A 13,997-nucleotide genomic window follows, 5' to 3' on the forward strand; every position below is an offset into this window, starting at 1 on the left:
GTTGAAACTGAAATGTCTTAAAACCATGAACCTTTTAAAGATTTTATCTCATCAGTCGTGGGGAACAGATAGGTATTGCCTCCTGTCTCTTTTTAAAAGCCTTGTGTTGTCCCGCATAGACTATGGATGTATTGTATACCAGTCGGCTTCAAAGACAACACTCGATCCTGTCTATCACTTAGGTATCCACCTAGCTCTTGGCGCCTTTCGGACAAGCCCTGTCCAAAGTCTATACACAGAATCGGATCAGTGGCCGCTGCATTATCAATGTACATATCTGGGAGTCACCTATGCAATAAGAATCATGTCACTAAAACACCCATGCAAAGCACTCGTAAGTGATCAATCCACAAACCAGTTGTACTTAAACAGGCCTTCACACGCCCCACCGTTCCTGATGGCAGTAAAATCTGTTGCGGAAAAACTCTGAGTATTTTTCACAGATCTACAGGAAAGTGACAATGCTGAACCTATTCCACCTTGGGAGCAATGTACAGTTACCTGTGACTTGTCCTTTAGAGAACTGAACAAAAAGAGTTGTCCAAGTGCCCTCATTCAGCTATATTTCTTGGCCCTTGAAGACAAGTATAGATCGACGGCATTTTTCACTGATGCTTCGAAGTCGGCAACTTCGGTATCATGTGCAGCCCACGGCCCAAGCTTATTCAACACTAAAACCTTACATAACCATAGCAGCATTTTTACAGCCGAAGCCTACGGTTTCCTGATCACTGTTGAATACATAGTGCAGCACAAGATACAAACGTCCATATTATACACAGATTGCTTAAGTGTTGTCACAGCCCTGTCCTGTGGCAAAACAAGCTGAAACCCTGTATTAAACATCCTCCTTAAACACATTCACGTAGCATATAAACAAAACCTAGCTCTTGTTGTATGCTGGGTGCCAGGACACTCTGGGATTGCAGGCAATGAAATGGCAGACAAGACTGCTGGACAAGCGGCTCACCGGGATATTATTGATGTAATCTGGGTACCTGGTGTAGATATGAAACCTGCTGTACGAAAGGCGCTTCATAACCATTGACAAGCTGAGTGCGACCAGCAAGTGGAAAATAAGCTGCACCTGCTTAAACCGCGATTAACCAAACCTTTCCCACTGAAGCTTGATAGGCACACCGAAGTCACCCTAGCACGACTCAGAATAGGACACACTTACGGCACACACAAACACCTATTGACTGCAACTGACCCACCGACGTGCACACGCTGCGGTGAGAACTTAACCGTCCTACATGTCCTTATCCAATGTCCCGAACTTCACCGAGAGCGAGTAGCTCATTTTAAGGAACTCTACACACACCATATACCACCCCATCCCTTGATGTTCTTATCAGAAGATGCACTTTTTAACTTTAAAAGAGTGCTTAATTATCTTGCTCAAGCTAACTTTCTAGATATCATCTCATTCCATGCTAACCATCAGACTATACCTCACAGGTGAAGTGCAATCTGATGCACATAAGTATGTCTGAGCTCTTGCACTTCTTGCGTAGGCAAGAATTGTACAGCAAGGGACTCGGGCAATCCGCAACAATTTACCATGTGTGCCTATAAGCTATAATTTTAGAATTCATTCACTAGTATTTATAGATTTCTCTTACGTGTAGGCCTCTATACAGCCTCTATTTTAAGTCACAGCACCAAACCCACAATTTTACTAAACAAAAACACATGTCCTGGCGCTCTTTGGCCTTAGATGTCCTTGCGCCAATAAACTCCGATCATCATCATTATCATCATCTCAGGTCTAGGCTAATTCGAGTTCTTACCATCCTGTGGTCACTGCAGCGCACCTTGCTGAGCACGTCCACATCTTGTATGATGCCAGGGTTAGCGCAGAGTATGAAGTCTATTTCATTTCTAGTCTCGCCGTTCGGGCTCCTCCACGTCCACTTTCGGCTATCCCGCTTGCGGAAGAAGGTATTCATTATCCTCATATTATTCTGTTCTGCAAAGTCTACTAATAACTCTCCCCTGATATTCCTAGTGCCTATGCCATATTCCCCTGCTGCCTTGTCTCCAGCCTGCTTCTTGCCTACCTTGGCATTAAACTCGCCCATTAGTATAGTGTATTTAGTTTTCACTCTACCCGTCGCCGATTCCACGTCTTCATAGAAGCTTTCGACTTCCTGGTCATCATGGCTGGATGTAGGGGCGTAGACCTGTACAATCTTCATTTTGTATTTCTTATTAAGTCGCTTTGTGTTGCTCCCCAACCCATAGCGCGGGAATCGTGGCTACGTCGGGTTCGAATGAATAAGGCAACCAGTGGCATCAACTGTAAGAACGTTTTTTGCTACCGGCAATAAAGAACACTGGCAGAGGGACGTCCTCTCTGTAATAGTAATAAATAGGCTGGCCTCGTTGCCCGGGATAGTCAGGCAAATGTGGTCACTCACGGGTTATGGCAGGTACTCCAGTCCGGCAGGTCTGGCGTCAGAGAGAGAGGGTCTCCCCCGGTCGCGCTGTTTTGTACCTTTTTACCTGGGCGAGGGGAATGTCCTCCTCGCCCGCAAATCGGGGAGGGAGGGTGCGCGCGCGTCGCGAGAGCGAGGGAGATTCGGGAGAGGGCATAGTGCGCCTCTCCCCTGTCTATGCCGGCTCTCGACGAGACGGCGCGGGGGAAGATGGGCGCAAGTGCTCCCCACAATATATAAAGCCACCAAAGACGAGGCATCTAACATGCATATTAGAAATTTAATACTTGCTGCTTGTGAACTTTCCAAACAAAATATAACCTTAAATGATGTGCTCAGCGATGAAGTTCTCACTGTGTGCAAAAAGGTTGTGCATAAGTGGCTAACTTCATACAGCAAGGAATTGAAGGTTAAGCAGTGTGTGTACAATTCATTATGACTGGAATAAAAGCAATATGTATCTAGAGCGGTGACCTTATGCAGTTATATACTGATGAGATGTTTCCAAGGGGAGTATTTATTTGAAAGCAAATAATAGATATTGCTTATAAGACAGCTTATTTTGAGTGAAATCAAACAATTGCATTCTTCCTTGCCAGCCTGGGTGGCCAATCTATTGCCACCTTCATACTTAGACATACCAAATGTAGCATTTCAACAATTTACAAAACATTACCAAAGTTCACACAATTAAGCAGTACCATGACAGGCATGCTTCCTTTCGCACCCATGGCAGCAAACAAGGGTGATCGACTTGAGACTGTTTGATACTGTCAGCATCATACATGCGTGTTCTATTTTGATTGTACTACATATAAAAAATAAGCTCACACAGGATGCACATGATACATGAACTACTGTAAGCTCTACTCAGCTTACTTGAGTTAGTTGAGCATGGGCTGCATGTTGTTTATGTATTTATTCAGTGACAACCTAGGTAGCTGATGCACAGTGCCATATTTTAGGAAAACGAAACATGGACAGCATAACATAAACAGCTGGCCAGTACCTGTATCTTATTTGAAAGCAAACTGAGATTATCATATGACTTAGTAGTGAGTTCAGTGACCTCTTGTGGTGTGAAAAGGTTGATGTAGTTAGTGGTTTTGTGTTTATCTTTCTTCATTAGTAGCTGCTTTAACATGCACATGACAATGAAATGAAGGCTCACATGGCGAAAGACAGGGCCGCACAAGAAGTGAGGAAACACTCATTGCCATTTCTTTATTTGCATAAAAACCAGCAAACAGTTCCTTAGGTTCAGTTTTGTGAATAATGCACAAGGTGTTCTGCGTAAAACTGAAAGATTGTTGTGCACCATGGCCCCTTGGTGGCGGCAACACACCCCTTTCGCCTCGGCTTCACGTAGACGGCACCCCTGGACTGACCCACCCGGGGGGAATCGGCAGTCACCTTTTCCTGTCCTCCTCTCCAATCTTCGTCTCTCTCTCTCTCGTCTTTTTCATCTTTCCTGTCTTCTCATTACTTCTCCTCACTTCCTAGTTTCCCGGCGGCAAGGGTTAACCTTGTGTAGCTAGCCAGCCTTGGTTATGCTGTATTTGGTTATAGCAGCGATGTACGGGTGGCGTTGGCAGGGTTTCTATAGCAGGAGCTCCTGTCACGTCCCCTTGTTGGGCTCCATGGTGGGTGGTCGGCATCGCGGCCAAAAACACAACTGTACTTATGGAAAACGCTTTTCCTAAACTCCCTGATCGCCCTCAGAATCGAGGGCGCACCGAAGAGGTCTTTCAGTTTTTCGGACGCCAAGTCCACAATTTTCCTCGTTTTCATGTCATCCATGCAGGAAATCCAGCTAAACAAGTACGAACAATCTCCCCGTTCCTAGTATGTATGTCTCTTACCGAAGTTTTTGGCCCAGGATATAAGGTGTCGAGGATGGCTAGCGGTGACCTCCTCTTGGAGCTCCGCGACCAGAAGCAATTTGAGAAGCTGCCACAGCTAGTATCATTTGGGGAGACCCAAGAAGTAGTAACCCCGCACCGCACGATGAATACCTCCCACGGCGTTGTCTCGGACGATGATTTGCTGGAGCTCACTGAGGCTGAGCTCTTGGAGGGCTTCAGCGAACAGAATGTTATAAATGTCAAAAGAATTAAGATGAGGCGAGATGGTAAAGAAATTGCGACCAGACACCTAATACTCACCTTCAATTCAAGTGTCCTACCCGAGTCAATCGAGGCCGGGTACATCAAGCTCTGTGTAAGACTGTACGTGCCAAATCCCCTCCGATATTTCAAGTGCCAGCGTTTTGGCCACAGTTCGCAGAGCTGCTGAGGCCGCCAAACTTGTGCGAAATGCAACGCGCATGAACACTCCTCTGAAGCTTGTGAGAATTCTTTCCACTGTGTAAATTGTGATGGCGAGCATGCCGCATACTCGCGGTCATGCCCGTCGTGGGAGAAAGAAAAAGAAATAGTCACAATCAAAGTAAAAGAAAACATATCATTCAAAGAGGCACGCAGGCGGGTTGCATACCTTCCTAAGGCCAGCTTTGCCGAAGCGGCGCGTCAAGGGGCAGCGTCACAACGGCCTCCGGCGGCTGTCCGACCCACAAGCCGTGAGTCGACAGTTACGCCATCTGCCCCCGCGGCGGTTGCAGTTAGCGCTGCTCCGTCTACCCAGCAGACGGGGCCACCGACCCCGAAGGTGGGCGCAGCCGAGGCTACCCCAACCTCCCCGGCCCCTTCCAGCGCTGGCAACAGCCGGCGCAGCCAAATCCCGCAGGGTGCCCCATCGACCTCCGGGCTGGTGGGCGCAGGGGTCTTGCCCTCCAAAGCAGGACTCTCTCTTGTAACTTCTCGCTCGCAAGAGCACGTGTCCGGCGCCTCACAAGAGGCAATGGACACAACACCTGTCCTCAAGGCGCACCAAACGCCTAAGGAGCGGCGAGGCTCCCTCGAACGCTCCAGAAAGGGCAGAACCCCCGTTACAGAGCATCGAAAGAGCTCTGTAACCTAAGGCATCACCTCCCTTTCCGTACACACACCACTTATATACATTAAATATGGATACACAAATTATTCATTGGAACATCAGAGGTCTCCTTAGAAACCTTGTTGATTTGCAAGAACTCATCCACAAACATAATCCAAAACTGCTGTTTTTACAGGAAACACACTTAAAATCCAAACACAAACTTTCTCCGTACGTATGTTACGTTTCGCAAAGATCGCAATGATGCCGTCGCATCATCGGGTGGTGTTGGGATTCTCACTCATAAAAGTATAGCATGTCAACCTTTACAGCTACGAACGCCCCTTGAAGCAGTGGCGGTGCGAGTTGTTCTGCTAAATAAACTCATCACTATTTGCTCGCTTCATATACCCCCCCATTACAAATTAACTAAACATGAATTTCAGTCCTTTATAGATGAATTGCCAGAACCTTATGTTGTTCTTGGTGACTTCAATGCACATAACTACCTGTGGGGCGACCCTCGTATAGATGCGCGAGGGCGTCTTGTTGAACAGTTCCTTTTTTCTTCTGGTGCTTGTCTTCTGAATAAGAAGGAAGCAACATACTATTCTCTTGCAAACAGAACATTTTCTGCAATAGATCTTAGCCTAGTCTCCCCGTCACTACTGTCTGAACCTGAATGGGAAGTTAAAGATAATCCTTACGGGAGCGACCACTTCCCTATACTACTAAGAACATTTAAAGAAAACGAATGTTTACCACACGCTCCTAGGTGGAAAATCGATACAGCCGACTGGGAGCAATTCCGAACTCTCACCAGGATCTCATGGAATGACATGTCCTCATTAGGAATTGATACGGCTGTGGAATATTTTACAGCCTTCATAATAGATGCCGCAACTAAATGTATATCACAAGTAAATGGATTGGCATGCAAATGGCGTGTCCCGTGGTGGAACGACGATTGTAGGATCGCTCGTAAGAAACAAAACAAAGTGTAGGGTTGCTACGCGCCTCCCCCACTGCGGAGAATCTTATCAATTTTAAAAAAATAAAATCCCAAGGCAGGCGAACCCGCCGACAGACCAGAAGAGAGAGCTTGCAGAAGTTTTTATCCGGTATCAACTCCTATACAGATGAGGCCAAAGCCTGGAACAGGGTTATTAGGATAATAGGGTGACAAGCACAATCACTCCCTTTGGTAAACACACAAGGCGATACCCTGCAAGATCAGGCAGTCTCACTTGGGGAGCACTTTCAGAGCGTGTCGAGCTCAACCCATTATTCTCAGTCCTTTCTCAAATATAAACAAATAGAAGAATGTAAGCCAATAATTAGAAAATCCAGACAGAATGAACCCTATAACCGGCCTTTCAGTATTGCCGAGTTGAGAGCTGCCTTGAACACATGCGAAAGCACTGCACTGGGACCTGACAGAGTCATGTATGATATGATCAGAAACTTACATACTGACACACAAGTTACACTACTCCCACTTTACAACACTATTTTAGCTGCGGGATACCTCCCATCTACCTGGAAAGAGGCGATTGTGGTTCCTGTCCTGAAGCAGGGAAAAGACCCCTCCTTGGCAGCAAGTTATCGTCCGATAGCTCTTACGAATTGTTTGTGTAAGCTATTTGAAAAAATGGTTAATCACAGACTCATACACTTCCTTGAATTTAACAATATACTCGATCCCTATCAGTGTGGCTTCAGACAAGGGTGGTGAACAACAGATCACCTTGTGCGCACTGAAGGAAATATCCGCGATGCATTCATACATAAACAGTTTTTCCTATCGATATTCCTCGATATGGAGAAGGCGTATGACACGGCATGACATTACGGGATCCTGCGAGACCTGTCGGAAATTGGCATCCGTGTAAATATGCTGAATACAATTGAGAGCTATTTGTCAAATCGTACCTTCCGAGTAAAAGTCGGTAACGCACTGTCACATCCCTTTACGCAGGAAACTGGTGTACCCCAGGGAGGCGTGCTCAGCTGCACTCTCTTTATCGTAAAGATGAACACACTACGTGCTTCACTGCCACCGGCTATTTTTTATTCCGTATACGTAGACGATATACAAATAGGCTTCAAATCCTGCAACCTCACAGTATGTGAGAGATAGGTACAGCAGGGCTTGAACAAGGTTTCCAAGTGGGCAGATGAAAACGGATTTAAAATCAATCCCCACAAAAGCTCTTGTGTTCTTTTTACTAGAAAGAGAGGCCTGGTTCCAGATCCTTGTGTTCAACTGAGTGGACATCAAATACCTATCAACAAAGAATACAAATTTTTAGGTATTATACTTGACTCCCAGCTCACTTTTATACAGCACATTAAATATCTTAAAGAAAAATATCTAAGGACAATGAATTTGCTTAAAATTCTATCCCACTCAACATGGGGTACCGACAGGAGGTGTCTGATGAATGTCTATAAGAGCCTAATTCGATCACGATTGGACTATGGTGCCGTCGTATATAACTCTGCTGCTCCGAGCGCACTAAAGATCCTAGATCCTGTTCACCATCTAGGTATCTGTTTAGCCACTGGCGCTTTCAGAACAAGCCCGATTGAAAGCTTATACGCGGAATCAAATGAATGGTCCCTCCATCTACAGAGAACTTACATCAGCCTTACATGCTTCCTAAAAGTACACTCCAATCATCAACATCCATCTTTTAACACTATTAACGATATGACATGTGCTACACTTTTCCATAACCGTCCCTCTGTAAGACAGCCTTTCTCGCTTCGTGTGAGGGAGCTTAGTAATGAAATGCATGTCCCACTCCTCGAGCTTCGCCTAATGCATCCAACCAAGTTGTTACCGCCTTGGGAGTGGCAGGTCATAGAATGTGACATATCCTTTTTAGAAGTAACAAAGCACGCACCAGAGATAGAAATACGAACCCATTTCCTAGAACTCCAGCACAAGCACTCCTGCGCAGAGTTCTACACAGACGCTTCAAAGTCAAATGCTGGGGTGTCTTATGCTGCCTTCGGCCCATCCTTCTCAGAATCTGGTGTACTACATCCGGAAACAAGTATCTTCACGGCCGAGGCCTACGCAGTATTGTTTTCTGTAAATCATATAAGAAAATCAAAACTTCAAAAATCAGCGATATATACAGACTCCCTAAGCGTCGTGAAGGCCTTGATGTTACTCTATAGACACAAAAATCCAGTACTTAACGAACTGTACAACGTCTTGTGTAAATCATACATATCTGACCAGCATATCATTATATGCTGGGTGCCTGGCCATAGCAGCATCGAGGGCAACATTCTGGTGGACGAGATGGCCATGTCTATAGCATCGCAAGCCGTTAACCCTACCGCTGCGGTGCCTGTCACAGATCTGAGACCTTTCTTGCGAAGGAGATTGCGAGACCACTGGCAACGCATGTGGGACACGGAAACGGATAATAAGCTCCACCTGATAACACCACAGTTACGATTCTGGCCCTCTACTACAAAACCGCGCCGAACAGATGTCCTATTCTGTCGTCTCAGACTAGGACACGCGTTTGGCACCCATAACTTTCTACTCACCGGAAGTGAGCCTCCAACCTATGGTAGATGCGGGGAGAGGCTGACCATACTCCACGTCCTCCTGGAGTGTCGGGAAGCCGAATCTGAGAGAAAGAGACATTTTTCATTAGCATACCGACAGCAAATTCCTCTTCATCCTGCAATGCTTCTTGGTCCAGAACCACTTTTTAATACAGACACAGTCCTAGGTTTCATCAGAGATGTGGTCTTACATGTTATTAGTCCCATGCATTCGTAGCGCCTCCTCTCTCCAGAGGATGCCACTGCGATAATTGTTTTGCATAGCGCATGCCTCCAGGCCCTTGGGTTTCAAGGTCCCTCAGGAGACAGTAGTGCTCTAGCATTTCTTATAATCTGATATATTTTACCTATCGTATCACTCTTTTTAAATGCATCAAAATGCTCATAGTACAGGTCATATGTCATCGCCATAATTTTATTACACAGATTTTACGCACTTTAGAGCGTATATTTTATGGCCCCTTTACAGCCACGTCACACCAATTTTATAGTAATTATAGTTACACTGCACACCCACTACCACAGACATGGCGCTCTTTGGTCATTCCTGGCCCTTGCGCCATAAAAACCCATACATCATCATCATCATCCATTATCTATTCACTATTCGGGTAGCCAAATGAATGATACTCCCATTAGCACTGTGAGAACACAGAAATTTGAACGCAGAAATTTGCAGTCAAGAGGCCGTAGTGGCTTAGCCTCTGTGCCAAATGTCAAATTGTTCCAGAAGAAAACATGCATACTGGGGAATTGGGTGTGCATTCACATCTACTATTCAAATCCACACATCATAAATAATCTTTCATTCCTTGGCACATTGCTCACCATTGTACCGACTTTGTTTCAGCGCTGTGTGTGTACAGTAATATAACTTCGTAAATCAAAGCTGTGGTTATTCAGTACATTGAAAGCAACTTTGCGTGTGGGTTAGATAACATAATGTTCCTACATATGGGTCAGCTTAGTATTGTTACGTAGGAAGACGCAGACGAAAAGCTATATACAAGTATATTTACAAGAGAATGCGCCACACTTGGCCAAGAGCCCACAGCCCGTGCTAGCCTCTAATCGTTGTCGTCGTCTTCTCACTGGTCACCTCTTCGCCATTGTAAACACTGTTCCGTAGCTGGCAAAAGCGCCGTCCTGGAGCGACTAAAGGCCGGACTCGGAAGCAGTGTAGTAGACCTTGAGCCTACTGACGTGCACAACATAACTAGATGCCAGAGTAGAGGACGAGGTTGAGCTCACAGGAGCGATTTCATACGTCACAAGCGTCACCTGGCGCAGCACGTGGTAGGGCCCTGTGTATTGCGAAAGGAGCTTTCCTGAAAGTCCGACGTCACGAGAGGGCGACCACAGGAGCACGAGCGCACTAGGTGAAAACTATACGTCACGGTGGCGGGCTTTGTACTAACGCTGCTGAGTGGTCTCTGAGGCCGTCAGTCGAGCACGGGCAAGCTGGCGTGCATGGTCGGCGAGGGCGATGGCGTCGCGCGCATACTCGCTTGTTGAGATCGAAGCAGGAGGAAGTGCCGTGTCTAGTGGCAAGGTAGGTTCGCGACCGTACAGCAGATAAAATGGAGAAAATCAGGCGGTGTCGTGCCGGGAAGATTTGTACGTAAATGTTACGTAAGGAAGGGCAATGTCCCAGTCGTGGTGGTCTTTGGAAACGTACTTGGACAGCATATCGCTAAGAGTACGGTTTAACCGCTCTGTCAGGCCATTGGTTTGAGGATGGTATGAAGTAGTCAGTTTGTGTTGAATGGAGCAGGAACGCACAATGTCGCTGATAACTTTTGGGAGGAAGTTCCGACCACGGTCAGTAAGCAGCTGTCGCGGGGCGCCATGAAGTACGATAATGTCGCGCAAGAGAAAGTCCGCGACGTCAGTGGCGCAACTAATAGGGAGAGCCCGTGTAATAGCATATCGGGTGGCGTGATAAGTTGCGACTGCTACCCATTTGTTCCCAGAGGATGACGTGGGAAAGGGACCAAAGAGGTCTAATAGAGTACAATTTGTCGTAGATGTTTTGGCACGACAAGAAGAAGATAACTTCCGTCAGGGAGGAAGTTCCTTCAGTACAGAATGCTGACCTGAAGGACATATTGGCGAACGAATGCGTCGGTAGGTGTAGAGCGCAGACGCTCGATGAGTGCTCGCAGCGATAAGTCTTGGTACTGCTCATCGGCGACGTTAACAAAGGCAGCCACAGAGGAAATACCGTTGGCAGTACTACTATCGGCGTCGTCAAGCTCGTCTACCGGGTAGCGAGACAGGCAGTCAGCGTCCTTGTGTAGTTGGCCAGATTTGTAGGTGACAGTATACGAATATTCTTGGAAGCGTAAGGCCCAATGACCAAGTCTTCCTGTAGGTTCTTTCAGTGAGCATAACCAGCAAATCACGTGATGGTCTGTGACAATGGAAAAGGGTCGGCCATGTAAGTATGGGCGGAACTTCGCAACTGCATAACTAGGGCCAGACACTCAAGCTCAGTGATGGAATAGTTGCCCTCCGCGGGTGAGAGGAGCCTGCTGGCGTAAGCAGTAACACAGTCGTTGCCATGCTGGGGTTCAGCCAGTACTGCGCCAATTCCGTGACCGCTGGCATCAGTACGGACTTCGGTAGGTGCAGAAGGATCTAAATGGGCCAGAACGGGAGGTGTTGTGAGAAGGTCGATTAGATGCGAAAATGCAGAGGCCTCGTTATTGTCCCACTGGAAAGGGGCGTCTTTTTTCAAAAGCTCAGTTAGTGGTCGTGCTATGGCCGCGAGTTTTTTCACACTTCAGAACAGGGAAGTGCGTGACAGCATGGATCTTGGCTGGGTCCAGTTGCACTCCGTTCGCGTCAACGAGATGACCAAGGACGGTAATCTGGCGACGGCCGAATTGGCACTTCAATGCATTGAGTTGCAGACCGGCTCGACGAAAAACGTCCAGGACTGCTGAGAGGTGCTTGAGGTGCATAGCGAACGTTAGGGAGAATACTATAACGTCGTCCAAGTAGCACAGGCATGTGGCTGCCTTCGAACGCACCACCGGTGGCGCGATCGAACACGCGAACGACCAGGCGTTGGGATCCAGCATGGGGCGAACATATTCGCTCGCTTCCAGTTGCGGTGAGTCGGACTTCTAGATTTGTCGCGCGCCCATCGGCATGTTTTGTGGATAGCAACTCGGTTAGCAGGCATCGATCTATTAGAGGTGCAATAAATGCCCTTGTGATTGTTTGCACTACTGTGTTGTCGTTCCTTCGTCCCAAGAGTACCGGAGGAGAACCCCACATCTCCCACAGGTGTTACAAAAGCAGTCTTCTCGCTGTCTAGATCGTCCACAACAATCTGTCAGTAGCCGGCGCGAAGGTCAATAGAGGAGAAGTAGCGAGCACCGTGGAGGCAGTCAAGGGCCTCATCAATCTAAGGTAGGAGATACACGTCCTAAGCCTTCCCAGTTAAATAGCTTGATTACTTCCAAGCACTCAGTGAATAACATTGCAGAGATTGTGTCTCCTTCTCTGACCCCTTTCTTTATAGCTATCTTCCTAATTTTCTTGTGGAGAATTAAGGTAGCTATGGAATCTGTAAATACTTTCCAAGGTATTTACGTATGTGTGTTGTACACTTTGATTACGTAATTGACGTAGTAGTTCTGCGGAAACCCGCAAGGTGGAGAGAAGTAATGATTTTCCCTTTATTCGTTACTTCTCTCCACCTTGCTGGTTTCCGCAGAACTACTACGTCAAACACTTGCCTTTGCTTCGTGTTATCGACAAATTCAACCTAGCCCTGCCATCTGCTAGCCGCCTGGTTAGCTTAGATGGTAGAGCGGCTGCCCCGGAAAGGCGGTGGTCCTGGGTTCGAGTCCCGGACGAAGACAAATTTTTCTTCAACTACGAGGCTTTTTCTTTCGAGGAACCTGTATGGGTTTCCTTTGTAGCAATCGCTATGAACGGGTGGATCTCTGGTTTTCCCTTTATTTATTGATTACGTAATGCTTCTATGACTGCTGGTATCTTTACTGAATCAAATTCCTTTCGTATCTATGAAAGCCATATAGAGAGGCCTATTGTACTCTGCAGATTTCTCAATAACCTGATTAATGACATGGATGTGATCTATTGTAGAGTATCTCTTCCTGAAGCCAGCCTGCTCCCTTGGTTGACTAAAGTCCAGCGTTGCCCTTATTCCATTGGAGATTATCTTGGTGAATATTTTATATACTATAATAATTATATACTATAATTATATACAACTGCAAGGGTCCCAGAAGGGACCCTTGCAGTCGATGGACACTTCGTATAGAGAGTCACCAGTTTTTCTAGCATTTTGTCTCCTCCATCTTTGAATTAATCGACTGATATTCCATCCTCTCCTGCCGCTTTTCCCCGTTTCATGCCTTGCAAGGCCCTTCTGACCTCATCTCTAGTTATAGGAGGAGTTTCTATATACTGTTCATTATTGTTTCGAATAGAGTACTCCCAAGTCCTCTGGGTACTGTACAGGTCAGCATAGAATTCTTCCACTGCTTTTATTGTAACTACGAGATTGCTCATGATATTACCCTGCTTATCTTTCAGTGCATACTGCTTGGTTTGTCCTATGCCAAGTTTCCTTCTCACTGATTTCAGGCTGCGTCCCTTTTACGGCTTCTTTAGTCTTTCTCATGTTATAATTTCTTATATCACATATTTTCGCTTTGTTGATCAGTTTTGACAGTTCCGCGAATTCTATCTTATCTCATAAGTTGGACACTTTCATTCTTTGTCATTTCTTTATTAGATCCTTTGTTACTTGGGAGAGCTTGCCTACTGGTTTCCTTGGTGCCTTGCCTCCCACTTCAATCACTGCCTCTGAAGCCAGCCTGGTTATGGTTTCATTCATTGCCTCCAGGTCATCTTCATCTCTCTGTTCTAAGGCTGCATATTTCTTTGCATCTGTTTATCATCCGCAGGCAAATGGGCATAGAGAGTGATTTAACCCTAAATTCAACATGTGCATCCAGCCAGCCCATTTGGAATGGCAATATCTGCTCA

The 13,997-nt window shown here is 46.4% G+C and overlaps 1 protein-coding gene across 4 annotated transcripts in view; it reads left to right on the forward strand.

Moving 5' to 3' along the window:
• Positions 1–13,997, forward strand: part of brun (trafficking protein particle complex subunit brun) — a 663,235-nt gene that overhangs the window by 334,623 nt on the left and 314,615 nt on the right. The gene's annotated exons all lie outside the window — the stretch shown is intronic.

The sequence above is a fragment of the Dermacentor albipictus genome, chromosome 7 (assembly GCF_038994185.2).
Source record: "Dermacentor albipictus isolate Rhodes 1998 colony chromosome 7, USDA_Dalb.pri_finalv2, whole genome shotgun sequence".
Lineage (NCBI taxonomy): Eukaryota > Metazoa > Arthropoda > Arachnida > Ixodida > Ixodidae > Dermacentor > Dermacentor albipictus.